The sequence below is a fragment of the Scyliorhinus torazame genome, chromosome 26, assembly GCF_047496885.1.
Source record: "Scyliorhinus torazame isolate Kashiwa2021f chromosome 26, sScyTor2.1, whole genome shotgun sequence".
NCBI classification, from domain to species: Eukaryota; Metazoa; Chordata; class Chondrichthyes; order Carcharhiniformes; family Scyliorhinidae; genus Scyliorhinus; species Scyliorhinus torazame.
The window spans coordinates 35,021,413-35,049,271 of NC_092732.1; the positions used below are offsets into that span (position 1 = coordinate 35,021,413).

Below are 27,859 nucleotides of genomic sequence, written 5' to 3' on the forward strand. Positions count from 1 at the left end.
AAGATGTGCAGGTTAGGTGGATTGGCCGCGCTAAATTGTCCTTGGTGTCCAAAATTGCCCTTAGTGTTGGGTGGGGTTACTGGGTTATGGGGATAGGGTGGAGGTGTGGACCTTGGGTAGGGTGCTCTTTCCAAGAGCCGGTGCAGGCTCGATGGGCCGAATGGCCTCCTTCTGCTCTGTAAATTCCATGATTCCCTCCTTCCTCAGAGAAACTAACAGTTTGTGTCTCCAGGGAGAACCACAGCGAGATTGAGCGGCGCCGGCGGAACAAGATGACGGCGTACATCACGGAGCTGTCGGACATGGTGCCCACCTGCAGCGCCCTGGCCCGCAAGCCAGACAAGCTGACCATCCTGCGCATGGCCGTGTCCCACATGAAGTCGCTGCGAGGCACGGGCAACACCTCGGCCGACGGCTCCTACAAGCCGTCCTTCCTCACCGACCAGGTAAGCGGGGCCGGGAGGGGTGGCGTCCCGAGGTTGCCCCCTCTCGCCAGGTGTGGCGTTGCCTCCCTTCGGAGGTGCGGGAGGAGGGCTGGTCTGGATTATTAACCCGGGCATCGCTGAACAGGCTGAATATCTCAGCAAAACGCAAAGCTGAGATGTGAGCTTTTTGTTTCTGTACATTCCTGGGATGTCGGGCATCGCTGGCCGAGCCCAGCAATTACCCCCCCCCCCCCCCCCCCACCCTAATTGCCCCTTAAGAAGGTGGCGGGTGAACTGTTACAGTCCCGTGTGGTGTAGGTACACCCACAGTGCTGTTAGGGAGGGAGTTCCGGGATTCTGACCCGGCGACAGTGAAGGAACGGCCGATATATTCCCGAGTCGGGATGGCGAGCGAAGGAGCCTCGGCGAGTCGCCGCGGTGCGTCTTGTAGACGGCGCACACGGCTGCCGCTGTGCGTCGGGGTGGAGGGAGTGAATGTCGGTGTCGATCGAGCGGGGCTGCTTTGTCCTGGACGGTGTCGACCTTCTCGAGTGTCGTTGGGAGCCGCGCTCATCCAGGCGAGTGGAGAGTCCCCCATCGCACTCCTGACTCGTGTCCTTGTAGATGGTGGACAGGCTTTGGGGGGGGGGGGGGGGGTGGTCAGGAGGTGAGTTTCTCTCCGCAGGATTCCCAGCCTCTGACCTGCTCTGGTAGCCGCAGTATTTATACGGCTGGGCCCGGTTCAGTTTCTGATCAATAAGAGATGCTGGTGGTGTGGGATTCACTGAGATGTTTTTTCAAACCCAGGAAACGTGATAGAGTTCTTTTAACATTCTAAAAGGGTTTGGTAGGACAGTCGGGTATGAATATATGGATATGGAAGCAGGGCTCTGGGCTATAAGAGTTGACAGGAGTTGTCTTTCCCTGAACCCAAGGAGCTGAAGCATCTGATCCTGGAAGCCGCAGACGGGTTCCTCTTTGTGGTGGCGTGCGAGACGGGCAAGGTGATCTACGTGTCGGACTCGGTGACCCCGGTCCTCAACCAGCCGCAGGCGGAGTGGTTCGGCAGCACCCTCTACGACCAGGTCCACCCCGACGACGTGGACAAGCTGCGGGAGCAGCTCTCCACCTCGGAGAACGCAATGACAGGTAAAGGAGAGAGGGTGGGGGGGGGGGGCGGCTGCGGGGCTCTTACCTCCACTTCACTGCCCGCCGCCAAAGCGATTGGAATTGACCGGGGCTAGATTGTTCCGTTTTATCTCATCAGCCGGGTCCAGGGGGTTACCGCACCTCTTCACCTCTTTCGTTTCCGGCTGAAGATTTTAAAATGGAGGCATTGGGCTGGGGGGGCGGGGGGCTAATGTAAGTCAGCATGCACGGTGAGGAGGGGGTTCACGGAATTGACCCAATTTAGAAAATGGCGACTGTGCCGGGGGAGGGGGGGGGGGGGGGGTGCAGCAAAAGTTTGGACGGGTTTTGAGTTTGGAGGGGACGGTGAAGAAGTTAGACTGACGCCGGCCGCCCATTGCTTTTGTCTTTTCTCTCCCTCTCTCTGCCTTGGGGACAGGTCGGATTTTGGATCTGAAGACGGGGACGGTGAAGAAAGAAGGCAGCAATCATCGATGAGAATGTGCATGGGGTCACGGCGATCGTTCATCTGCAGAGTGAGGTGATTGAAATTGAGTCGGGCCTGGGAAACGCGGGAGCCATTGATGCGCATTGTGAAAGTTGCTTGTCGGATACCAGCATTTTCGGGGTCGCGGGGATAATGGTTTCCTGATGAGACCATGTCAACAGAGCAACAACACTGGAAAATTCACACATTGTCTAGGACTCATTCGTTTGATATCACCACAAATGCCGCGCCTTGGATTCACTATCAACTGTACGGGTGGCGATCTCCCTGGTGCCCTGGGTCCAATCATTGTCCCCTCCGGTTCAGCTCAATCGGCCGCTCCGGGGTGCGGAGCGAGGCCAGCAGCGCAGGTTCAATTCCCGTGCCGGCTGAGGTTATTCATGGAGGCTTCTCGGCCCTCGCCCGAGGTGTGGCGACCCTCGGTTAAATCGCCACCAGTCAGCTCTCCCCCCTCAAAGGGGAAAGCAGCCTCTGGTCATCTGGGATTGTGGCGACTTTACTTACTCGCTAATTGTTCCCTCAATGAGCATCACTTAAACGGGTGATCTGGGTCGGGCATTACATAGTGGGATCTTGCTGTGTACAAGTAGGCCGCTGCGTTTCCTACATTGCAACCGTGACCTCGCTTGAAGAAATGTATCTGATTGGCTATGAAGCACTCTGGGGCTCCCAAAGTTGGAGAAAGGTGTCGTCGTAACTTTGCTTCTGGAGAGCAGAAATTTTGGGAGGTGGCGTCCAGATGAAATTGAACTTTCAGGAAAGAGGGGGCGGCGAACCTTTCCCAGTACCCAAAAGCGTCCTGATTTTCTTTTTCTTTTTAACAATCTATTCTTTTAGGTGTGGGAATGCAACCGAAGATCTGGGTCCATGAATAGACTCAGCTTCCTGAGAAACCGATACAGGTGACTCTGACTGATAGATTCGGCCCTTGTTTCTGCCACCTGGGTCTCCTCCCAGCCCACTCCACAATCCTTCTGTTCTTTTCTACCATGTGTGTTTATCCAGCCCCCCCCCCCCCCCAAACACGCTGCGGGAGTGAGTTCCACATTCTCCCCCCACTTTCTGGGGTTTCTCCTGAGTTCCCCGTTGCATTATTAATGGCTGTCGCGATTGAGACCCCAAGATGTTCTGGTCTCTTACTCCTGACGAGGAATAAACCAGAGGCAGACTTTACATGGACTCAATTTATTCACGGAGCGAAGAGTTACCGGCACACATCTCCTGACCCCACTCCTGTGTCAGCGTGTTTCTCTTTATATGTGCTCCAGTAACCATGGTCCTCCACAATTTTTTTTTCAAAACGCATTTTATTCAAACTTGTATCAAAGTAGTTACAGCAAATAAACACCCCGGGAAACATTCTTCCCAACAATCAACTATACAGTTTGTACAGAGTTTCTCAAACTCCCCTGCTGAGCCCCTTACCTCATACTTTATCTTCTCTAACCGCAGGAGGTTGTGCAATCGGAGAGGCGAAGGCCAAGACATCGGCCTTCCTCCTCTCCATGAGCTCCGGCTTCTCTGAAACCCCAAATATCGCCACCAAAGGGTCCGGGTCCACCTCCTCCTCCTCCACTGTCCTGGCTTCGACCGCAAACACTCCCGCCCAGAATCTTCCCAATTTTTCACACCCCAAAACATGTGCACGTGATGATGGTCCTCCACCTGTCAGTACTCGGCCTCAATTCACCGAGTTAGCAGGAGTATTTTCTCTAAGCTTACGGTTCAACCTGCCTGAAGGACCTTGACATGTGCGCCCCCCCCCCCCCCTCTCTTTTAGTCACAACCACAGTGGGACGGAACAAGCTGTTTGGCCCATCAAAACCATGACGGCTCTTATCCAACCGGCCTCCCCCCCCCAATGATCCCTGTACCTCCGTGAGTTGATTTTTCCCTCGAGTTGAATGGAAATTCCCAATTTTTCAATAATGTAAGGAATAGAGGCGGGTGTAGGCATTTGGACCCTCGAGCCTACTCCGCCATTTCCATAAGGTCACTGCTGATCTGATTGCGACCTTGTTTCCAATTTCCAGCCGACCCATCCAACTCCCTTGTCAATCAAAAATCTATCTAATTCATCCTTGAATCTATTCAATGACCCACAGCCTCCACTGTTCTTTGGAGGAGGGGGGGGGGAGGCGGAGAGATCGACAAGCTAACCACGCTCCAGAGAATAAATTCCTCATCTCCATCTCAAATGAGAGGTTCCTGTAGCCCCTGGTTCTAGATTTCCCCCCCAACTCCCAGTTGCTATAAAAAGCGAAATCCAATTTGCCTTCCCAATGACTTGCTACGCCTGCGCACGAACGTGTTGTGAGGCGTGTGCAAGGACACCCAGGCCCCTCCGCCCCGCTCTTTCTGCAGTCTCTCCCCATTTAAATAATACCCAGCTCGTCTATTCGTCCTGTCAAAGTGGGTGGCCTCACGTTTTTCCCACATTCTGTTCTGTCTGCTCATTATTCTCTTGCCCACTCGCTGAACCAATCCATATTGCTTTTCAGACTCTGTGGCCTCCACGCAACTTGCTTCTCTGCCCACCTTTAAATCGCCGGTGAATTTGGCGACAGTGTACAGATAGTAAATAGTCGAGAGGCCCCAGCATCGATCCCTGTGGCATTTCAGTCGGTACAGTTGGCCGACCTGGAAATGTCCCATTTATCCCGACTCCCGGTTTCCTGTTAGTGAGCCAACAGCACGCTGTCTGTGCAAACGTCTCACCGGCCAGCCCCCGAGAGCTCTTGTCTCGTGGCACCTGATCAAATAGCCATCGGAAATCCAGATGCATCACATCTTCTGGTCCCCCTTTATCTACCCTTCTTGTTACATCCTCAAAGAACTCGAAATAACTTTCTCAAACTTGACGTCCCTTTCACAACACCATGTTGACTCTGCCCGATTGTGTTGTGATTTTCGAAATGTTGTGCTGCTACCCCCTGAACGATGGATTCACCCCAGAAAATAATTATTAAAAAACCCCACCCCGCTGCTCTCCATGGGATTTGAATGGCGATTGCGCCACATTTTCCATAGCAGCCGCACCTCTGGATCCTAGATATTGCGATGCCATCCAAAGTCTGATTTGTGGGGCGTTTTATCCTGTCCTCTCTCTCTCTCTCTCTCTCTCTCTCTCTCTCTCTCGTTCTGTTCTCAGGATCGGGCTGGGTCCAGTCAAAGAAGGCGAGATTCAGTATGTCGTGGTGCACTGTACGGGTTACATCAAAGCCTGGCCGCCCACGGGTGAGTTTGCAGCTGTTTTTGCGTGCGTGCGCGCACCTTCCATTCAGCGCTCAGGGGAGCGCGTGGCTGGGGGCTTGGGACGGGGAGGGGGCTGGTTCAAGTGGATGTAAACGTAGGTGCTGTCGTTGCTTACCCAGGTGTGACGCTTCCCGACGACGAGCCAGAGGGGCAAGGAAACAAGTTTTGCCTGGTCGCTATCGGGCGGCTGCAGGTAAGGTGCAAGCACTTCGCACAATTTCCGCCGGCAGCCAGCGCGGGCACAGCAAGATCCCACAGGCGCCAATTAATTAGTGACCCGGCATTCCAGTCATTTTAGCAGTGCCGGCCAAGGGCTAAATATGGGGGCTCTCAAAGGCCACCTTCATAGCAGGGGTAAAGCGTTGGATGTTTTTAAGCTGTGCGATGTGAGGCGTTGCTACCCGGTTGGCTGAGGCGGTTCTCTTGGGGTTGCTATGGTTACATTGGGTTTCACGGTCCTGCCTAATTTTCACGTCTCTTCCACCCCCCCCCCCCCCCCCCAACTGTACCGTCAAGATCACTAGCTCGCCGAACTGTGCAGACATGAAAGGCAACTGCGTGCCCATGGAGTTCCTATCCAGGCACAGCCCAAATGGGGTCTTCACCTTCGTCGACCATCGCTGCCTGGGCACCATCGGCTACCAGCCTCAGGTAGGTGCTGGGCCGAGTTCTCTGACCGCAGGCTCCTGATCGGGGGGTGGGGGGGGGGGAGCAGGTTGACCGTGCATAGCTGAGGAGGGGGGGCGATAATAGAATACGGCTCTCGCGGACAGAATGAGTGACTCCTGTTGTACGGGCTGCTCGGGCATTCCCAGGCGTTTTCACGGTGCCTGTTTTTCTCGCCTTGGGTGATACTTTCGCCCCCCCACATTCCCCCCCCCCCAGGATGGGCGCCGGAGGGCAGCACGTTTGGCGCAGCGGGTTAGCGCTGTTGCCTCACGGCGCCGAGGTCCCAGGTTCGATCCCGGCTCTGGGTCACTGGCCGTGTGGAGTTTGCACACTCTTTCCCCCCCCCCCTTTGTTTGCGTGGGTTTCGCCCCCCATAAAGTGGATTGGCCACGTTAAATTGCCCCTTAATTGGAAAAAACAAAGGACGGGCGCCAAGGCGAGGTTTAGGAACCCTGGCTTTTCATTCGACCCCTGGCACGGACGGGTGGTGTTGGGGAGGGGTGGGGGGGGAGCAGGAGAAAATTGAGAGCCGCTGTTGCTTCCCTTCCTTGCGAAGAGCCCCATTGTCTCCTTCAGCAGACGTGCTAAAAGTAAATCTCAGTTTTTCTCTCTCACCGAAGGAGCTGCTGGGAAAAGACATTGTGGAGTTTGCTCACCCTGAGGACAAGGGGCTTCTACGCGACAGCTTCCAGCAGGTAACAGTGACCCCAGTCACACAGACCGGTTCGAGGAGGGCTCCTTGTCAGCACGGGGGGGGGGGGGGGAACTATTCGGCCCCTCAGGCCCATGCTAGCCCTCTGTAGGAACAATCCACAGTCCCGTTCCCCCGGCTCTCTCCCCGTCGCCCCTCAAGTTTATTTCATAGAATCATAAAATTTACAGTGCAGAAGGAGGCCATTCGGCCCATCGAGTCTGCACCGGCCCTTACAAAGAGCACCCTACTCAAGCCCACGTCTCTACCCTATCCCCGTAATCCCCCCCCATTTAACCTTTTTGGATACTAAGGGCAATTTATCACGGCCAATCCACCTAACCTGGACTGTGGGAGGAAACCGGATCATCCGGAGGAAACCCACGCAGACACTGGGAGAACGTGCAGATTCCGCACAGACAGTGACCCCCCCCAAGCCGAGAATCGAACCCGGGACCCTGGCGCTGTGAAGCAACTGTGCTAACCACTGGGTTACCGTGCTGCCAAAATATGTAGTCATCATTCATTCCAGCCGTGGTCATAATTTCTCTGAAGTGGGGCTGATGGACCTTTGTTTGTATAAAGAAGGTTCCCCGGGGAGTAGCTAATCAGAGACTTTGGGTTGGGTTCTCCGGCGGCGGGTTCCTCCGTTTCACCGGCAGTAGGAATCGAACCTGGTACCCTGGCGCTGTGGAGCAACAGTGCTAACCACTGTGCTGCCCATCTGTGTTCTTTTGCCGTCAGTGCGATATCGGTATCTCTAGCTTTTTATGCGGGGGCGCTATCCCTCGGGCCTGTGCCAGCGTTGGCAGAGTCACTCCCTTGATGGCGCTATTCAAAGGTGGCGAGCGACCAGGGGACCTCCCCCTGGGCGGGTAACGCGCGCTCCAGGCTGATAACGCGGGCAAACCTGCCTTCCAATGCCGGCTTTGACTCGATGTCTCTCCTCTTCCCTGTTTTCACCCCCACCCCACCCCTGTAGGTGGTCACGCTGAAGGGGCAGGTGCTGTCGGTCATGTTCCGATTCCACGCAAAGAACCGGGAGTGGGTAGTGATCAGGACGAGCAGCTTCACCTTCCAGAACCCCTATTCGGATGACATCGAGTACATCGTCTGCACGAACACGAACGTCAAGTACGTCCTGCCCCATTGACCTTTCCAACGTGGTTTTCAGTGTGCCATGGGTGAAAGCTCGTGGTTCCCCTGGAGTTGGCCGCCTCGTATTCCCTCCCAAGTAGCTCTTCGCTTTTTATTATTTCCGCGGGACACGGGCGTTGCAGGCCAGGCTTGTTACTCATCACCTTGCCCAAGTCGCCCATTTCAGAGGGGCAGTTGAAAGTTAACAAGCCTGCTGAGTTGGTCTGGGGTCCCGTGTAGACCAGACCAGGGTAAGGATGGCAGATTTCCCTTCCCGCAAGGGCGTTGGTCAGATGGTTTTTTTTTCCCGCAAGGGCGTTGGTCAGATGGTTTTTTTTCCCGCAAGGGCGTTGGTCAGATGGTTTTTTTTCCCGCAAGGGCGTTGGTCAGATGGTTTTTTTTCCCGCAAGGGTGTTGGTCAGATGGGTTTTTTTCCCGCAAGGGCGTTGGTCAGATGGGTTTTTCCCCCGCAAGGGCGTTGGTCAGATGGGTTTTTTTCCCGCAAGGGTGTTGGTCAGATGGGTTTTTTTCCCGCAAGGGCGTTGGTCAGATGGGTTTTTCCCCCGCAAGGGCGTTGGTCAGATGGGTTTTTCCCCCCGCAAGGGCGTTGGTCAGATGGGGTTTTTTTCCCCCCGCAAGGGCGTTGGTCAGATGGGTTTTTCCCCCGCAAGGGCGTTGGTCAGATGGGTTTTTCCCCCCGCAAGGGCGTTGGTCAGATGGGGTTTTTTTCCCCCCGCAAGGGCGTTGGTCAGATGGGGTTTTTTTCCCCCCCGCACGGGCGTTGGTCAGATGGTTTTTTTCCCGCAAGGGCGTTGGTCAGATGGGGTTTTTTTCCCCCCGCAAGGGCGTTGGTCAGATGGGGTTTTTTTCCCCCCGCAAGGGCGTTGGTCAGGTGGGGTTTTGTCCCGCAAGGGCGTTGGTCAGATGGGTTTTTTCCCCCGCAAGGGTGTTGGTCAGATGGGTTTTTTCCCGCAAGGGCGTTGGTCAGATGGGGTTTTTTTCCCCCCGCAAGGGCGTTGGTCAGGTGGGGTTTTGTCCCGCAAGGGCGTTGGTCAGATGGGTTTTTTCCCCCGCAAGGGTGTTGGTCAGATGGGTTTTTTCCCGCAAGGGTGTTGGTCAGATGGGTTTTTCCCCCCGCAAGGGCGTTGGTCAGATGGGGTTTTTTTCCCCCCCGCACGGGCGTTGGTCAGATGGTTTTTTTCCCGCAAGGGCGTTGGTCAGATGGGGTTTTTTTCCCCCCGCAAGGGCGTTGGTCAGATGGTTTTTTTTTCCCCCCGCAAGGGCGTTGGTCAGATGGGGTTTTTTTCCCCCCGCAAGGGCGTTGGTCAGGTGGGGTTTTGTCCCGCAAGGGCGTTGGTCAGATGGTTTTTTTCCCCCCGCAAGGGCGTTGGTCAGATGGGTTTTTTTCCCGCAAGGGCGTTGGTCAGATGGGTTTTTTTCCCCCCGCAAGGGCGTTGGTCAGATGGTTTTTTTCCACCCGCAAGGGCGTTGGTCAGATGGGTTTTTTTCCCGCAAGGGCGTTGGTCAGATGGGTTTTTTTCCCGCAAGGGCGTTGGTCAGATGGGTTTTTTTCCCGCAAGGGCGTTGGTCAGATGGGGTTTTTTTCCCCCCGCAAGGGCGTTGGTCAGATGGGTTTTTTTCCCCCCGCAAGGGCGTTGGTCAGATGGGGTTTTTTCCCGCAAGGGCGTTGGTCAGATGGTTTTTTTCCCGCAAGTGCGTTGGTCAGATGGGGTTTTTTTCCCGCAAGGGCGTTGGTCAGATGGGGTTTTTTCCCGCAAGGGCGTTGGTCAGATGGGTTTTTTCCCCCCGCAAGGGCGTTGGTCAGATGGGTTTTTTTCCCGCAAGGGCGTTGGTCAGATGGGGTTTTTCCCGCAAGGGCGTTGGTCAGATGGGTTTTTTTCCCGCAAGGGCGTTGGTCAGATGGGTTTTTTTCCCGCAAGTGCGTTGGTCAGATGGGTTTTTTTCCCGCAAGTGCGTTGGTCAGATGGGGTTTTTTCCCCCCGCAAGGGCGTTGGTCAGATGGGGTTTTTCCCGCAAGGGCGTTGGTCAGATGGGTTTTTTTCCCCCCGCAAGGGTGTTGGTCAGATGGGTTTTTTTCCCGCAAGGGCGTTGGTCAGATGGGTTTTTTTCCCGCAAGGGCGTTGGTCAGATGGTTTTTTTCCCCCCGCAAGGGCGTTGGTCAGATGGGGTTTTTTCCCGCAAGGGCGTTGGTCAGATGGGTTTTTCCCCCCGCAAGGGCGTTGGTCAGATGGGTTTTTCCCGCAAGGGCGTTGGTCAGATGGGGTTTTTCCCCCCGCAAGGGTGTTGGTCAGATGGGTTTTTTCCCCCGCAAGGGTGTTGGTCAGATGGGGTTTTTCCCCCGCAAGGGCGTTGGTCAGATGGGTTTTTTCCCCCGCAAGGGCGTTGGTCAGATGGGTTTTTTCCCGCAAGTGCGTTGGTCAGATGGGTTTTTCCCCCGCAAGGGCGTTGGTCAGATGGGTTTTTCCCGCAAGGGCGTTGGTCAGATGGGTTTTTTCCCCCCGCAAGGGCGTTGGTCAGATGGGTTTTTTCCCGCAAGTGCGTTGGTCAGATGGGTTTTTCCCCCGCAAGGGCGTTGGTCAGATGGGTTTTTCCCCCGCAAGGGCGTTGGTCAGATGGGTTTTTCCCCCGCAAGGGCGTTGGTCAGATGGTTTTTTTTTCCCGCAAGGGCGTTGGTCAGATGGGTTTTTTCCCCCGCAAGGGCGTTGGTCAGATGGGTTTTTTTCCCGCAAGGGCGTTGGTCAGATGGGTTTTTTCCCCCCGCAAGGGCGTTGGTCAGATGGGTTTTTTCCCCCCGCAAGGGCGTTGGTCAGATGGGTTTTTTCCCCCCGCAAGGGCGTTGGTCAGATGGGTTTTTTCCCCGCAAGGGTGTTGGTCAGATGGGTTTTTTTCCCGCAAGGGCGTTGGTCAGATGGGTTTTTCCACCCGCAAGGGCGTTGGTCAGATGGGGTTTTTCCCGCAAGGGCGTTGGTCAGATGGTTTTTTCCCCCCGCAAGGGCGTTGGTCAGATGGTTTTTTCCCCCCGCAAGGGTGTTGGTCAGATGGGTTTTTTTCCCGCAAGGGCGTTGGTCAGATGGGTTTTTTTTCCCGCAAGTGCGTTGGTCAGATGGGTTTTTCCACCCGCAAGGGCGTTGGTCAGATGGGGTTTTTTTCCCGCAAGGGCGTTGGTCAGATGGTTTTTTTTCCCGCAAGGGCGTTGGTCAGATGGTTTTTTCCCCCGCAAGGGCGTTGGTCAGATGGGTTTTCCCCCCGCAAGGGCGTTGGTCAGATGGTTTTTTCCCCCCGCAAGGGTGTTGGTCAGATGGGTTTTTTTCCCGCAAGGGCGTTGGTCAGATGGGTTTTTTTTCCCGCAAGTGCGTTGGTCAGATGGGTTTTTTCCCCCCGCAAGGGCGTTGGTCAGATGGGGTTTTCCCGCAAGGGCGTTGGTCAGATGGTTTTTTTTCCCGCAAGTGCGTTGGTCAGATGGGTTTTTTCCCCCCGCAAGGGCGTTGGTCAGATGGGGTTTTCCCGCAAGGGCGTTGGTCAGATGGGTTTTTCCCCCCGCAAGGGCGTTGGTCAGATGGTTTTTTCCCCCCGCAAGGGCGTTGGTCAGATGGTTTTTTCCCCCCCGCAAGGGTGTTGGTCAGATGGTTTTTTCCCCCCGCAAGGGCGTTGGTCAGATGGTTTTTTCCCGCAAGGGCGTTGGTCAGATGGGTTTTTTTCCCGCAAGGGCGTTGGTCAGATGGGTTTTTTTTCCCGCAAGGGCGTTGGTCAGATGGTTTTTTCCCGCAAGGGCGTTGGTCAGATGGGTTTTTTTCCCGCAAGGGCGTTGGTCAGATGGGTTTTTTTTCCCGCAAGGGCGTTGGTCAGATGGTTTTTTTTCCCCGCAAGTGCGTTGGTCAGATGGTTTTTTTTCCCCGCAAGGGCGTTGGTCAGATGGTTTTTTTCCCCCCGCAAGTGCGTTGGTCAGATGGGGTTTTTCCCGCAAGGGCGTTGGTCAGATGGGGTTTTTTTCCCGCAAGGGCGTTGGTCAGATGGGTTTTCCCCCCCGCAAGGGCGTTGGTCAGATGGGTTTTTTCCCGCAAGGGCGTTGGTCAGATGGGTTTTCCCCCCCGCAAGGGCGTTGGTCAGATGGGTTTTTTCCCGCAAGGGCGTTGGTCAGATGGTTTTTTTTCCCGCAAGGGCGTTGGTCAGATGGTTTTTTCCCCCCGCAAGGGCGTTGGTCAGATGGTTTTTTCCCCCCGCAAGGGCGTTGGTCAGATGGTTTTTTCCCCCCGCAAGGGCGTTGGTCAGATGGTTTTTTCCCCCCGCAAGGGCGTTGGTCAGATGGGGTTTTTCCCGCAAGGGCGTTGGTCAGATGGTTTTTTCCCCCCGCAAGGGCGTTGGTCAGATGGGGGTTTTCCCCGCAAGGGCGTTGGTCAGATGGTTTTTTCCCCCCGCAAGGGCGTTGGTCAGATGGGGGTTTTTCCCGCAAGGGCGTTGGTCAGATGGGGTTTTTCCCCCGTAAGGGCGTTGGTCAGATGGGTTTTTTAAGTGACAGTCGATGATTGCCATCGCGGTGGCCGTTACCAGCACTCGCTCGCTTTTCAATTCCAGATTCTATTAATCAAATTTAAATCAAACCCATTTCTCCACCCACCCGCTCCCTCCAGAGCATTAGCCAATCCAGTGACGTTGCCACCGTCTTGCTGCGGGATTTCCACACCTATTCGACTGTCGTGTTCCTCACTCCCCAACTGACCAGGCGACACTTAGATCAAGGACTTTATTCCGGCTATCGCACAGGAGCTAAGCGTCCACTCAGTAGCTTTAACAGCTCCCGATCATAGAAAATGCAGTTATATCTTTCCTTATCTTTCAAGTAATTAACATACACCAAACAAAAGAATACACTTGTTTGGAAGTTATGTGTGTCCATTCAGAGCTAATAATAAGGATTACATAATGTAGAACTTATGATTATAATTATAAATCATAATCTGGGCATGCTTGCTTAATTATAATATCACCAAGGACGTAAGCGTCTCTATTTGCCTCATAACCGTTAGACATGAGTGAGATGCAGATAAATACGTGAGCTGTGGGGTGTCCCATGCTCCCCTTCCATCGTCCAGTGTTTCCGTCAGGCACACGTGACCCCCCACCCGGCCCCCTTGTGGTTAATACAGCACTGGCCCTTGAGTTGGATATGTTGGCTGTGTCAGCTGAAGCAACTGCTTTCTCGTCACTATTTGTCAGCTAGCGAGCAGCAACCCCGTGAGCCGGTGTGACGTTTGACCCTTTCTGTCTCCTCCTCCGTGTCTGATGGGGACGGCGCGGGGAGCATTAACCCTTTCGGTCTCCTCCTCCCCGTGTCTGGTGGGGACGACGCGGGGAGCGTTAACCCTTTCGGTCTGCTCCTTCGTGTCTGGTGGGGGCGGCGCGGGGAGCGTTAACCCTTTCGGTCTCCTCCTCCGTGTCAGGTGGGGGCGGCGCGGAGGGAGCGTTAACCCTTTCGGTCTCCTCCTCCGTGTCTGGTGGGGACGGTGCAGAGGGAGCGTTAACCCTTTCGGTCTCCTCCTCCGTGTCTGGTGGGGGCGACGCAGAGGGAGCGTTAACCCTTTCTGTCTCCTCCTTCGTGTCTGGTGGCGACGGTGCAGAGGGAGCGTTAACCCTTTCGGTCTCCTCCTCCGTGTCTGGTGGGGGCGACGCAGAGGGAGCGTTAACCCTTTCTGTCTCCTCCTTCGTGTCTGGTGCGGACGGTGCAGAGGGAGCGTTAACCCTTTTGGTCTCCTCCTTCGTGTCTGGTGGGGACGGTGCAGAGGGAGCGTTACTCGCCCTGGGACCTGTGCTGGTCATCACTTTAGGGTAAGAAAATGAACGAGGCGTGAGGGAGGGGCTCGCCATGCCCTTGCCCACTGCCTCACCCATTTGTCAGGCCTAACTTCCTTTTCCCGGCTCTAGTTGTGTTCCTGTTTGAATTCGATGTCCGCGAGAACGTTATCCGACTCTGCCGCCATTGTGACCAACGTGATCTTTCTCCCATAGGCACCTGCAGCAGCCTCCAGCCATCACCGGTCAAGAAGAGCTGACCTACGAGCACCCGCAGGTGAACCGCAGGATATTAACATTGTAGATTCTCTCTTTTTTAAAAAATATTTTATTCAAGTTTTTTGGCCAAACATAACAATACGTAGTGTTTCTTTTACACAACAATAAAGCAATATAAATAACCGTGGCCAGTTTTAAACAAATAAATAAGTAATATATAAACAAAAACAAAACTAAATGGCAACTGCCTTGTCCAAAATAAATACTCTCCAAAAATACAATCCAACAATCCAATATACAATTACATATACCAAATACCTATACATATACAATAACATCCCTGAGAGTCCGTCCGATTCCTCCCCCCTGGGTTGCTGCTGTTGTCTATTTCTTTTCCATTCCCTCTATCTTTCTGTGAGGTAGTCGACGAACGGTTGCCACTGCCTGGTGAACCCATGAGCCAAACCCCTTAACACGAACTTAATCCGTTCTAACTTTATGAACCCTGCCATGTCGTTTATCCAGGTCTCCACACCCGGGGGTTTGGCTTCCTTCCACATTAACAATATCCTGCGCCGGGCTACTAGGGACGCAAAGGCCAACACGTCAGCCTCTCTCGCCTCCTGCACTCCCGGCTCTTCTGCAACCCCAAATATAGCCAACCCCCAGCTTGGTTCGACCTGGACCCCCACCACCTTTGAAAGCACCTTTGTCACCCCCACCCAGAACCCCTGTAGTGCCGGGCATGACCAGAACATGTGGGTGTAATTCGCTGGGCCTCTCGAGCATCTCGCACACCTATCCTCTACCCCCAAAAATTTACTAAGCCGTGCTCCAGTCATATGTAATATCAGTGTAGCACCTTAAATTGTATCAGGCTTAGCCTGGCACACGAGGACGATGAGTTTACCCTACGTAGGGCATCAGCCCACAGCCCCTCCTCAATCTCCTCCCCCAGTTCTTCTTCCCATTTCCCTTTCAGCTCATCTACCATGATCTCCCCCTCGCCCCTCATCTCCCTGTATATGTCCGCCACCTTACCGTCCCCCACCCATGTCTCTGAGATCACTCTATCCTGCACGTCCTGCGTCGGGAGCTGAGGGAATTCCCTCACCTGTTGCCTCGCAAAAGCCCTCAATTGCATATACCGAAATGCATTCCCTTGGGGCAGCCCATATTTCTCCGTCAGCGCTCCCAGACTCGCAAACGTCCCATCTACAAATAGATCTCTTAATTGTACTACCCCAGCTCTTTGCCATGCTCCAAATCCCCCATCCATTCTCCCCGGAACAAACCTATGATTGTTTCTTATCGGGGACCGCACCGAAGCTCCCATCCCTCCCCTATGCCGTCTCCACTGCCCCAAAATTTTCAATGTAGCCACCACCACCGGGCTTGTGGTGTATTTCTTTGGTGAGAACGGCAACGGCGCCGTCACCATTGCTTGCAGGCTAGTCCCCCTGCAGGACGCCCTCTCCAATCTCTTCCACGCCGCTCCCTCCCCTTCTCCCATCCACTTACACACCATTGAAACATTGGCGGCCCAGTAGTACTCGCTGAGGCTCGGTAGTGCCACCCCCCCCCCCCTGTCCCTACTACGCTGCAAGAAACCACGCCTCACGCTCGGGGTCTTCCCAGCCCACACAAAACTCATAATGCTCTTCTCAATTCTTTTGAAAAAAGCCTTCGTGATCACCACCGGGAGGCACTGGAACACAAAAAGGAATCTCGGGAGAACCACCATTTTAACCGCCTGCACCCTACCTGCCAATGACAGGGACACCATGTCCCATCTCTTGAAATCCTCCTCCATCTGTTCCACCAACCGTGTTAAATTAAGCCTATGTAATGTACCCCAATTCTTGGCTATCTGGATCCCCAGGTACCGGAAGTCCCTTGTTACCTTCCTCAACGGTAAATCCTCTATCTCTCTGCTCTGCTCCCCCGGATGCACCACAAATAGCTCACTTTTCCCCATGTTCAGTTTATACCCTGAAAAATCCCCAAACTCCCCAAGTATCCGCATTATCTCTGGCATCCCCTCCGCCGGGTCCGCCACATATAGCAACAAATCATCCGCATACAGAGATACCCGGTGTTCTTCTCCCCCCCCTGAGTACTCCCCTCCACTTCCTGGAACCCCTCAGTGCCATGGCCAGGGGCTCAATCGCCAGTGCAAACAATAATGGGGACAGAGGGCATCCCTGCCTCGTCCCTCTATGGAGCCGAAAATAGTCAGACCCCCGTCCATTCGTGACCACACTCGCCATCGGGGCCCTATACAGCAACTGTACCCACCTGATATACCCGTCCCCGAAGCCAAATCTCCTCAACACCTCCCACAAATAATCCCACTCCACTCTATCAAATGCTTTCTCGGCATCCATCGCCACCACTATCTCCGCTTCCCCCTCTGGTGGGGGCATCATCATTACCCCTAGCAGCCTCTGTATATTTGTATTCAGCTGTCTCCCCTTCACAACCCCAGTTTGGTCCTCATGAACCACCCCGGGACACAATCCTCTATCCTCATTGCCATTACCTTGACCAGAATCTTAGCATCCACATTCAGGAGGGAAATAGGCCTATAGGACCCGCATTGCAGCGGGTCTTTTTCCTTCTTTAGGAGGAGCGATATCGTTGCCTCTGACATAGTCGGGGGCAGCTGCCCCCTTTCCCTCGCCTCATTAAAGGTTCTCATCAGTAGCGGGGCCAGCAAGTCCATATATTTCCTATAGAATTCAACTGGGAATCCGTCTGGTCCCGGGGCCTTCCCCGCCTGCATGCTCCCAATCCCTTTCACTACTTCCTCCGTCTCAATCTGTGCTCCCAGTCCCGCCCTCTCCTGCTCCTCCACCTTAGGAAATTCCAACTGATCCAGAAAGCACATCATTCTCTCCTTCCCATCCGGGGGCTGAGCTTCATATAATCTTTCATAAAATGTCTTGAACACTCCATTCACTCTCTCCGCTCCCCGCTCCATCTCTCCCTCCTCATCTCTCACCCCCCCTATCTCCCTCGCTGCTCCCCTCTTCCTCAGTTGGTGGGCCAGCAACCTGCTCGCCTTCTCCCCATATTCGTACTGTACACCCTGTGCCTTCCTCCATTGTGCCTCTGCGTTACCCGTAGTCAACAAGTCAAATTCTACATGTAGCCTTTGCCTTTCCCTGTACAGTCCCTCCTCCGGTGCCTCCGCATATTGTCTGTCCACCCTCAGAAGTTCTTTCAACAACCGCTCCCTTTCCCTACCTTCCTGCTTTCCTTTATGTGCCCTAATAGATATCAGCTCCCCTCTAACCACTGCCTTCAGCGCCTCCCAGACCACTCCCACCTGAACCTCCCCATTATCATTGAGTTCTAAGTACCTTTCAATACACCCCCTCACCCTTAAACACACACCCTCATCTGCCAATAATCCCATGTCCATTCTCCAGGGTGGACGCTGTTCTTTTTCCTCCCCTATCTCCAGGCCCACCCAATGTGGAGCGTGATCCGAGATAGCTATAGTCGTGTACTCCGTCCCCGTCACCTTCGGGATCAGTGCCCTTCCCAAAACAAAAAAGTCTATCCGTGAATAAAGTTTGTGGACATAGGAGAAAAACGAAAACTCCTTACTCCTAGGTCTACTAAATCTCCAGGGGTCTACTCCTCCCATCTGCTCCATAAAGTCCTTAAGCACCCTAGCTGCAGCCGGCCTCCTTCCGGTCCTGGACCTCGATCTGTCCAGCCCTGGGTCCAGCACCGTATTAAAATCTCCACCCATTACCAACTTCCCCACCTCTAGGTCTGGGATACGTCCTAACATACGCCTCATAAAGTTGGCATCATCCCAGTTCGGGGCATATACGTTCACTAAGACCACCGCCTCCCCTTGCAATTTGCCACTCACCATCACGTATCTGCCCCCACTATCCGCCACTATGGTCTTTGCGTCAAACATTACCCGCTTCCCCACTAGTATAGCCACCCCCCTGTTTTTTGCGTCTAGCCCCGAATGAAACACCTGCCCCACCCATCCTTTGCGTAGTCTGACCTGGTCTATCAGTTTCAGGTGCGTCTCCTGCAGCATAACCACATCTGCCTTAAGTTTCTTTAGGTGTGCGAGTACCTGTGCCCTCTTTATCGGCCCGTTCAGCCCTCTCACATTCCACGTGATCAGCCGGGTAGGGGGGCTCTTTCCCCCCCCCCCCCCCCCCCCCCCCCCCTTGTCGACTAGCCAGCTCCTTTTTCAATCCAGCTCCTCACCCGGTTCCCACGTAGCCGTATCTCCCCCCAACGGCGCCCTCCCGCCCCGACCACCCCACCCCATACCAACTCCCCCTTGTCCCCAGCAGCAGCAACCCAGTTAACCCCCCCCCCCCCCCCCCCCCCCCCCCCGCTAGATCCCTCACTAGCGTAATTTACCCCCCATATTGCTCCCAGAAGTCAGCAAACTCTGGCCGACCTCGGCTTCCCCCCGTGACCTCGGCTCCCACTGTGCGAGGCCCCCTCCTTCCTGCTTCCCTGTTCCCGCCATGATTACCATAGCGCGGGAACAAAGCCCGCGCTTCCCATTTGGCCCCGCCCCCAATGGCCGGCGCCCCCAGCTCCTCGCCCCCCCCCCCCCCCCCCCCCCCCCCCCCCTCCCCCACGACATGGGAAAGAGAGAAAAGTTACAGGGTCGCAAGATTGACAACTTGGGAAATCATCTCTTCCCTCTTCACCCCACATATTCGCCCCACCACTTTGTCCCAAACGTTCTTTTTCTAGCCCCCTTATTCCAGTTTCTCCTCGACAATAAATGTCCACGCCTCTTCTGCCGTTTCAAAGTAGTGGTGCTTCCCTTGATGTGTGACCCACAGTCTTGCCGGCTGTAGCATTCCAAATTTAACCTTCCTTTTGTGCAGCACCGCCTTGGCCCGATTAAAGCTTGCCCTCCTTTTCGCCACCTCCGCACTCCAATCTTGATATACGCGGATCACCGCGTTCTCCCACCTCCTGCTCCGAGTTTTCTTTGCCCATCTGAGGACCATCTCTCTGTCCTTATATCGGTGAAATCTCACCACTATGGCTCGAGGAATTTCTCCAGCCCTCGGTCTTCGCGCCATAACTCGATAGGCTCCCTCCACCTCCAACGGGCCCGTCGGGGCCTCCGATCCCATTAACGAGTGCAGCATCGTGCTCACATATGCCCTGACGTCCGCCCCTTCTGCACCTTCGGGAAGACCAAGAATCCTTAAATTCTTCCTCCTCGCATTATTCTCCAGCACCTCCAGCCTTTCCACACATCGTTTATGGTGTGCCTTGTGCATCTCCGTCTTCACCACCAGGCCCTGTATTTCGTCCTCATTCTCGGCTGCCTTTGCCTTCACGACCCGAAGCTCCCGCTCCTGGGTCTTTTGCTCCTCCTTTAGCCCTTCAATCGCCTGTAATATCGGGGCCAACAGCTCCTTCTTCATCTCCTTTTTAAGTTCTTCCACGCAACGCCGCAGGAACTCTTGTTGGTCAGGGCCCCATATTAAACTGCCTCCTTCCGACGCCATCTTGCTTTGTGCCTGCCTTCCTGGCCGCTGTTCTAGAGGATCTACCGCAATCCGGCCACTTTCCTCTCCTTTTTCCATCCGTGACCAGGGGGGATTCCCTTCTGGTTTATCGCACAGTGTTTTTAGCCGTTAAAATTGCCGTTGGGGCTCCTATTAAGAGCCCAAAAGTCCTTTCCACCGGGAGCTGCCGAAACGTGCGACTTAGCTGGTTATCGCCACACCCGGAAGTCCACATTGTCGATTCTCAATGTGCCTCCTTCTGTAAACCTCCCCCCGCCCGCCCGCCAGCCCCTGTGCTGAGTGACATGCGGCCTCATCTCTCAGCAATTCCTCTCACTCACGGTTCTCCCTCTTTCCTGCTGGGTGGCGTAAACTTGCTGGGTTGCAGATCCTAGAGGTGCTGCCCGCTTACCGGGGGTAGGGGGACAGGACGGGGACTGACAGCTCTGCAGCTGCCCGTCTGAGGACCGGCGGCATTGGCCACCTTTCCCTGAGCTGCACCCAGACGGGAACCCTCTGGGTGACGAGCGTGGGGCAGGTCACGTTGGGGTGCGGTCGGTGGGACACCCGCTGAAACTCCCGGTCCCGCTCGCTGTCAGCTGCCATGCTTTGGCTGCCTCTGGCCTGCTGTCTCCTGCATCCTGTGTGTGGGCGCGTTGATCCCCGAGGGTACATAGCCACCAATTTGTAGTAAGCGCGACTAACCTGTCTCTCTGCCAACTTTAGGTTGCGGTTCAGCCTCCATCATCAGACCACGCAAAACCTATCAACAAAGCAGAAACCCTGTACAGCAGGGAGACGGACTCCCGTTACACTGAAATCTACTCCACCATTCCCACAGGCAAGAAAAAACGTTTTTATCCTGTTAAATTCGGGAGCAAAACTGGCTCAAAAGATTGCCGTCCCGCGCATTCCCCTCGACCACTGTCTGTTAGCTGTGACTCGAGTCCCTATCGCTCTCGCCTCTTGAGTTGGGAGGCCGTGAGGTCAAGAGCCACTCCAGAGACTTGGGTCTATGATCCTGGGCCGCACTGTGGGAGGGTCAGTACTGAGGGAGCGCCGCACTGTGGGAGGGTCAGTACTGAGGGAGCGCTGCACTGTGGGAGGGTCAGTACTGAGGGAGCGCGGCACTGTCGGGGAGTCAGTACTGAGGGAGCGCCGCACTGGGGGAGGGTCAGTACTGAGGGAGCGCTGCACTGTGGGAGGGTCAGTACTGAGGGAGCGCCGCACTGTTGGAGGGTCAGTACTGAGGGAGCGCTGCACTGTCGGGGAGTCAGTACTGAGCGAGCACCGCTGTGTCGGAGCGTTAGTACTGAGGTAGTGCCGCACTGTGGGAGGGTCAGTACTAAGGAGGCACCGCACTGTGGGAGGGTCAGTACTGAGGGAGCGCCGCACTGTGGGAGGGTCAGTACTAAGGAGGCACCGCACTGTCGGACGGTCAGTGCTGAGGGAGCTCCGCGCTGTCGGAAGGTCAGTGCTGAGGGATGCTGCGCTGTCGGACGGTCAGTGCTGAGGGAGCTCCGCGCTGTAAGAAGGTCAGTGCTGAGGGAGCGCTGCGCTGTCGGAAGGTCAGTACTGAGGGAGCGCCGCACTGTGGGAGGGTCAGTACTGAGGGAGCGCCGCAGTGTTGGAAGGTCAGTGCTGAGGGAGTGCCGCACTGTGGGAGGGTCAGTACTGAGGGAGTGCCGCACTGTCGGAGGGTCAGTACTGAGGGAGCGCCGCACTGTCGGAGGGTCAGTACTGAGGGAGTGCCGCACTGTGGGAGGGTCAGTACTGAGGGAGCGCCGCACTGTGGGAGGGTCAGTACTGAGGGAGCGCCGCACTGTGGGAGGGTCAGTACTGAGGGAGTGCCGCACTGTCAGAGGGTCAGTACAGAGGGAGCGCTGTACTGTGGGAGGGTCAGTACTGAGGGAGTGCCGCACTGTGGGAGGGTCAGTGCTGAGGGAGTGCCGCACTGTGGGAGGGTCAGTCCTGAGGGAGCGACGCACTGTGGGAGGGTCAGTACTGAGGGAGTGCCGCACTGTCAGAGGGTCAGTACAGAGGGAGCGCTGCGCTGTCGGAAGGTCAGTGCTGAGGGAGCGCCGCACTGTGGAAGGGTCAGTACTGAGGGAGTGCCGCACTGTCAGAGGGTCAGTAGTGAGGGAGCTCCGCGCTGTGGGAGGGTCAGTACTGAGGGAGTGCCGCACTGTCAGAGGGTCAGTACTGAGGGAGTGCCGCACTGTGGGAGGGTCAGTAGTGAGGGAGCTCCGCACTGTGGGAGGGTCAGTACTGAGGGAATGCCGCACTGTCAGAGGGTCAGTGCTGAGGGAGCTCCGCACTGTGGGAGGGTCAGTACTGAGGGAATGCCGCACTGTCAGAGGGTCAGTGCTGAGGGAGCGCCAATGTAACTGTCCGTTTTCCTTCTCCCGCTGTCAAAAATTCATTGCCTAATTCGATGATTCTGCAAGATGCTGTCCACATAAACATGTTGTTTGCTTGTGTTGCACAGCTGAGCAGAGTAAGGTGATGCCCTCCACTCTGGGCACCGGCAGCCAGCAGATCTACCAGCAGGGGAGCTCCTTCCCGTCCACGCGGCCTGCCCAGAACTTCAGGTACTGTCGCCCTCCCCGGCGCACTGCCATGCCTTTTGGGACGGCCCCTTGAGGCCGTGGAGATCAGCCAGCGTGGGGGGGGGGGGGCCTGTGACATCCTGGCGCGCTGCATGCCCTCCGGTTCTTAACCAGCCCTCCTTGCCCCTCTGCCGTCAGTCCTGGCCTGGCCCCCTACACGACATGCTCCTCCGCCCGCCGCGTCCCCTTGCTAAATCCCCACTAAATTGCCCCTCAGTGTCCAATGGTGGAGTTATGGGGTGGGGAAGCGGGCCTACGTAGTGTCCTCTTTCGGAGGGACGGTGCAAACGCAATGGGCCGATCTGCACTGCCAGGTTATATGATCCCTGTCGGATTTAGGGTCACGCAATTAGGGCAGCACGGTAACATAGTGGATAGCACAATTGCTTCACAGCTCCAGGGTCCCAGGTCAATTCGCGGCTTGGGTCACTGTCTGTGCGGAGTCTGCACGTCCTCCCCGTGTCTGCGTGGGTTTCCTCCGGGTGCTCCGGTTTCCTCCCACAGTCCAAAGATGTGCAGGTTAGGTGGATTGGCCATGATAAATTGCCCTTAGTGTCCAAAAAAGGTTTAGTGGGGTTACTGGGTTACGGGGATAGGGTAGATATGTGGGCTTGAGTGTGGTGCTCTTTGTAAGGGCCGGTGCAGACTCGATGGGCCGAATGGCCTCTTTCTGTACTGTAAATTCTACGATGCCGTGTTTCTGTTGGGGGCCAAAGAGACTGCGCCCCCTCCTCGGCGGGGGAATCGAGTTAGTCCCACTCATTGCAATATCCTTCTCCTCAACCCAAATCCTGGTCACCGAAAGCTATTCCTCTGGTTCTTTTACCACATGGAACTGACCCCCCCCCCCCCCCACCCCCCGTTGTGGGTGAATCTCTCCCTCCGAGGCCTAACCGTACCTTCCTAACATGCCCGGGGGAGGGGGGGGCACGGTGCCCCCTCCCAGGGCCGGGGGGCGTGGGGAGGTTTGTTTTGTTTAGTGCGGTGTTGTAGCGTCTACGTTTGCGACTGAAGCTTCTGACTCCCTTCCTCTGGTCCTTCCTCCCATGACAGCGCCGCCACCACCATGGTCCCGCCTGTGAACATCGTTGAGCCACCAGCGTCAGCGGGACAGATCCTGGCGCAGATCTCGCGGCAGTCGGCCAGCGGCCAGGTCACTGGAAACACGTGGAGTGGAAGCCGCCCACCGTTCCCAGCGCAGGTTTAATGCTCAGCGCTTCTAACGCCTTTTAACTCCCGGAAATACCTTCCGAATACCTTCCGCTCTCTCCCCAGCGTGTAACTATGCCTTTGTGCTGCAGGTCCCGAAACTCCCTTTATTTAAATTCATTCGTGTACTGTATGCGTAGCTGGTAATGCTGGCGATTATCGTCCATCCCTAATTGCCCCCCCGGGAAGGTGGTGGGTGAGCTGCTGCAGTCCCGTGCGGTGTAGGTGCACCCACCCTGCTGTTAGGGAGGGAGTTCCGGGATTCTGACCCCGGCAACAGTGAAGGAACGGCCGATATATTCCCGAGTCGGGATGGCGAGCGGCTCGGAGGGGGGAACTTCCAGGTGGGGGGGGGTGTTCCCCGTGTGTCTGCTGCCCCACCCTCGTCCTTCTAGACGGTAGCGGTGGCGGGTTTGGAAGGTGCTGCCGAAGGCGGGTCGCCGCGCGGCGTCTTGTAGACGGTGCACACGGCTGCCGCTGTGCGTCGGGGGTGGAGGCATGACGGCGTGACATCAGGAGAGACAATTTAAAACAGTGAGATTTCGTTGGGCGGGAGACTATGAAACATTGAGGTACAGCGATAATCATGGGGGATTTTAATCAACATACAAACGGGAGAAATCAGACGGGCAAAGGTAGCCTAGATGAGTAATGTTTGTAGGATAATTTCTGAGAGCCAGAGAGCAGGCTACACCCCGATATTGTGCAACGGGATAGGATTAACCAATGGCCTCACAGTGAAGGTGGCAGTGATCATAATGTGATTGAATTTGACATTCAGTTTGAGGGGCAGAAGAATGGCTCCAAGACTAGGGTTTTAAACTTAAACAAGGGCAGTCTGTTTGATGTTACCCATCCGGTGGAGTCGGCTTTTAGCATATACGCGTCAATCTTCACCCCAGGGTCTTAAACCAAGCGGCTGGTGAGGTGGTTGATGCCTTGCTTTTAATTTTCCAAAGTCCTCTTGCTTCGAGGAAGGTTCCATTAGATTGAAAAACAGCAAATGTAGCTCCTTTATTCAAAAAGGGGAGGGAGACGGAAAGCATAAGGACTCCAATAAATTGGTTAAACGTGATTTCCCTTTCACAAAACCATGTTGACTCTGCCCGATTTCCCACCTGCAAGTTCCCCCTCCGAGACGAAAGGGAGACTAGAGGCCAGTTAGTTTAACGTCATCTGTCGGAGGGAAGATGTTAGCCATTATTAGAGCGGTTATAGGAGGGCACTTGGATAATCTCAAGGAAATCGGGCAGAGTCAACATGGTTTTGTGAAAGGGAAATCGCGTTTAACCAATTTATTGGAGTCCTTTGAGGAAGTAACCTGTGCCGTGGATAAAGGGGAGCCAGTGGATGTCCTGTACTTAGATTTCCAGAAGGCCGTTGAAATATTCCAGTGTCCAGCACAGTCGGGAACCATAAGAGTTTATATTTCTAATCGAAAATAAATTCCAGCAGCAGGCTTTTTAGTGCTTTCAAAAATTACGATTATTTATTAAACATTTATACACGGCTTATCTTGTTTCAGCTAAACAAAATAAATATTCAAAGGTTATTGCGGAAAATAAAAGCTCATGGTGTGGAAGGTAACGTATTGGCACGGATTGAAGGTCGGCTAGCTAATGGGTAGCAGTTGGCATAAGTGGGTCATTTTCTAGATGGCAGGATATGAGTGGTGTGCCTCAGGGATCCGTGCTGGGGCCTCAACCTTTTATAATTTATATCAATGACTTGGAGGAAGGGGCAACGGTATGTTGCTAAGTTAGCGAACGCCACCGCGATAGGTAGGAAAGTAAGCTGTGAAGAGGACGTGCGGAGGTTACAGAGTCCTGGGCAATGGAGGACAATGTGGAAAAGATGTGAAATTGTCCATTCTGGCCGGAAGACTTATTAAAGACATAAAAAGCTTATTATGTAAATGGTGGAGAGATGGCAGAGCTCTGAGGTATAGAGGGATCTGGGCGACCCAGTGCATGGTTCACGAAAGGCTGGTATACAGGTACAGCAAGTAGTTAGGAAAGATAATAGTTATGCTACATTGCAAGGGGAATTGAATTCAAAAGTAGGGAGGTTATGCTTCAGTGATATGGGGTGTTGTATATCGGGAGTATTGTGGACAGTATCGGTCTCCTTGTTTCAGGAAAGATGTTGGGAGCCATTCAGCGAAGGTTTACCAGACTAACATCGGGAATGGGTGGGGAGGTTCTTGTTTAACGAGGGGTGGTGGAGTGATTAATGAGGGTGGGGTGGGGTGAAGGGTTATCGGGGGGTGGGGCAGGAATGTGTGGACGGTGCTGAGGTTTTTCCGCTCGAACCAGCCAATCGCGGAGATGGATGCTGGTGGAAGGTGTTCCCGTGATGACGACACTGCACAGTGAGTGACGACCCGTGCACCACCCCCCACGAACTGCTTTCCCGTGACCCCCCCTCTCTTTTCTCTCAGCAGATGACAGCCCAGGGGGTAAAGACGCAGTCGCCTTCGTTCGGCATGGGAGCCGGCCGCACCTTCACAGCCAACGCCGCCTCCTTCAGCCCCCTCGCCAGCCCTGTAGCCACATCCTCGGCCGGAGGCACCGCCTACCCGCCCCTTGCCACCCGTACCTCCGCTTTCGGTAGGTGGCCGACGCGCTGTCGCGTCTCGAGTCCGGAGGAAAGTTGAAAATCACCTCGGTGGGAACACATCTAGGATACCGTGTCCAGCTCCTCAATCGTCTGTAGATCCCTCCCGGTCCCCGTCGCTGTTTGTCGTCTCCTCTCTCCCGCCGTGGCCAATAAGCATGAGGAGTGCGGCGGTGTAGGTCTTGGCTTCTATGACCTTGTGTTTGACAGATTCCCACTTTTGGGGGGGGGGGGGGGGTGCGTGCTGTGAGATATACACATGCGGGAAAATGGAATAAAAGCGGTGTTGAAAAGACCTATTGCTGAGGGCTTTCCGCTGACGCCCAGCACAGCATCGAGCTCAATCGGGCTCATTTATCCTTGCTCAAAGCGACATAGTCCGACACTCCCATTCGCTGCAACCAGAAAGGACATGTCCAATCCACGTGCCTTTTTCTGAATTACCCAGGAGCTTGGTGGAGCCTATAGTTCCCCGTTGCTTTCGCCACGGCCAATCCGAGGCGACCCGCCGGCCGATTGGCACCCTTATCACCCGCGGTATAATTCGTTGTGAGAGTTTAAAATTGGGCAATCCTGTGTTTGTCCTGATGGGTGCGAGATGGAAAGCTCTGACAGTGCGTCTCTCTCTCTCTCTCTCTCTCTCTCTCTCTCTTGCTTGCTGCGGGAATGCCCTTTCTTTTCCTCAATGGAGTTAACTTTTTTATTTCTTCCCCCCCCCCCCCCCCTGCTGGAAGTTGAAGGTGGACAGACCGGTGCGCAGTTCCAGACCCGGCCTGCAGATGGATCCTCCGTTTGGCCGCAATGGCAGGGTCAGCATCACTCGCAGACGTCCAGCGAGCAGCAGAGCCAGCCCGAGGTGTTTCCGGTGAGTAGAGAGGGGGGGTGGGGGCTGCTAACGGATCCGGTGCTCCCATAGCGGAGAAGCCCGAGGGGGGGTTTAATCCCGGCGTTCAAACTCACGGGAATGGGAAAGATAATTGGATAAATCTTTCAACGGGGCTGGCAGAAGAACGATGGGCTGAATGGCCTCGGTGTGCGGTGTCGGAGCCGACATGTGGAGTGGGGGGCTTAATCTAATTGAATGGCAGATCAGGCTCGAGGGGCAGAGTGGCCTCCTGTTCCGGGGGGTGTGTGTGTGTTGGGGGGGTAGAGATATGTAAAATGTTGGCGGGTTCTCGATGCACCAACAGACGACGTGTGATTTACTTCCTCTTTCTCTCTGTCTGTTTTGACCTTTTTTTTCTAGGACATACTATCCATCTACGAGGACCAAGGAAGCAGCTACAACAGCGACGAGTTCCCGGAGCTGCCCATATTCCCCTCTTTCTCGGAGTAACCCGGAGCCGCCGGGAGAGAGACAATCCGCAAAGTCACGTCCATCTTCCCCTCTGTCTCTCTCATCCTCTTTTCCATTTACAAATTGGTGCCGTTTGGTACCGTGGTGAATTTGCTTCCTCCCCTCCCCTCCCCCGCCCTCCCAGCCGTCCACTCGTCTGCGCTGAGGGAGAGGGCGGACAGACGGAGGAAAAGTAAAGACGACGTTCCTTAGGCTGGAGACGAAGCCGTTGTGTCTTGCCGGCTTTTTGTTTTAAACCTCCCGGATTGGGGGTGACGGGTTGGCCAGATACCCGGGGTCCTGCTTTGGATCAGCTCCCTTCCCCACTCTCCACAAGACGCTCCCTTGACAGCATCTTCCAAACCTGTCACCTCAACCAGCTACCGGCTCTCGCAGGGCTGCAGGATTCACGAGCCATCGAGAGGAGACGATATCGGCTTGAACTTTGTTTTTTAAACCTTCCGTGAGGCAGACCTTTCTAAATAGCTGCTTTTTAAACTGACTTGTAACCTGAGCTCCCAGGTACATTCACTTCTGCACCACCCTCGAGGGTCTTTGGGCAATGGAGCCCCACACAGTTATCTTTAACCCACTGGTATATTTATATATATATATATGTGTGTGTGCCTCAAATTTTTTATTCTGGAACATAGATCTGTCTCCAAATTCTGAATACTTCACAAACAATTCTGTCCATTTTTCCATAAACAATTGTATTTTCACAGCC

General features: G+C 54.9%; 1 protein-coding gene and 1 pseudogene across 2 annotated transcripts in view; one reads left to right on the forward strand and one right to left on the reverse strand.

Moving 5' to 3' along the window:
* LOC140402969 (semaphorin-6D-like) overlaps nt 1-27,859 on the reverse strand; it is a 1,151,034-nt gene that overhangs the window by 261,730 nt on the left and 861,445 nt on the right. The gene's annotated exons all lie outside the window — the stretch shown is intronic.
* LOC140402959 (aryl hydrocarbon receptor nuclear translocator-like) lies at nt 237-27,859 on the forward strand (annotated as a pseudogene).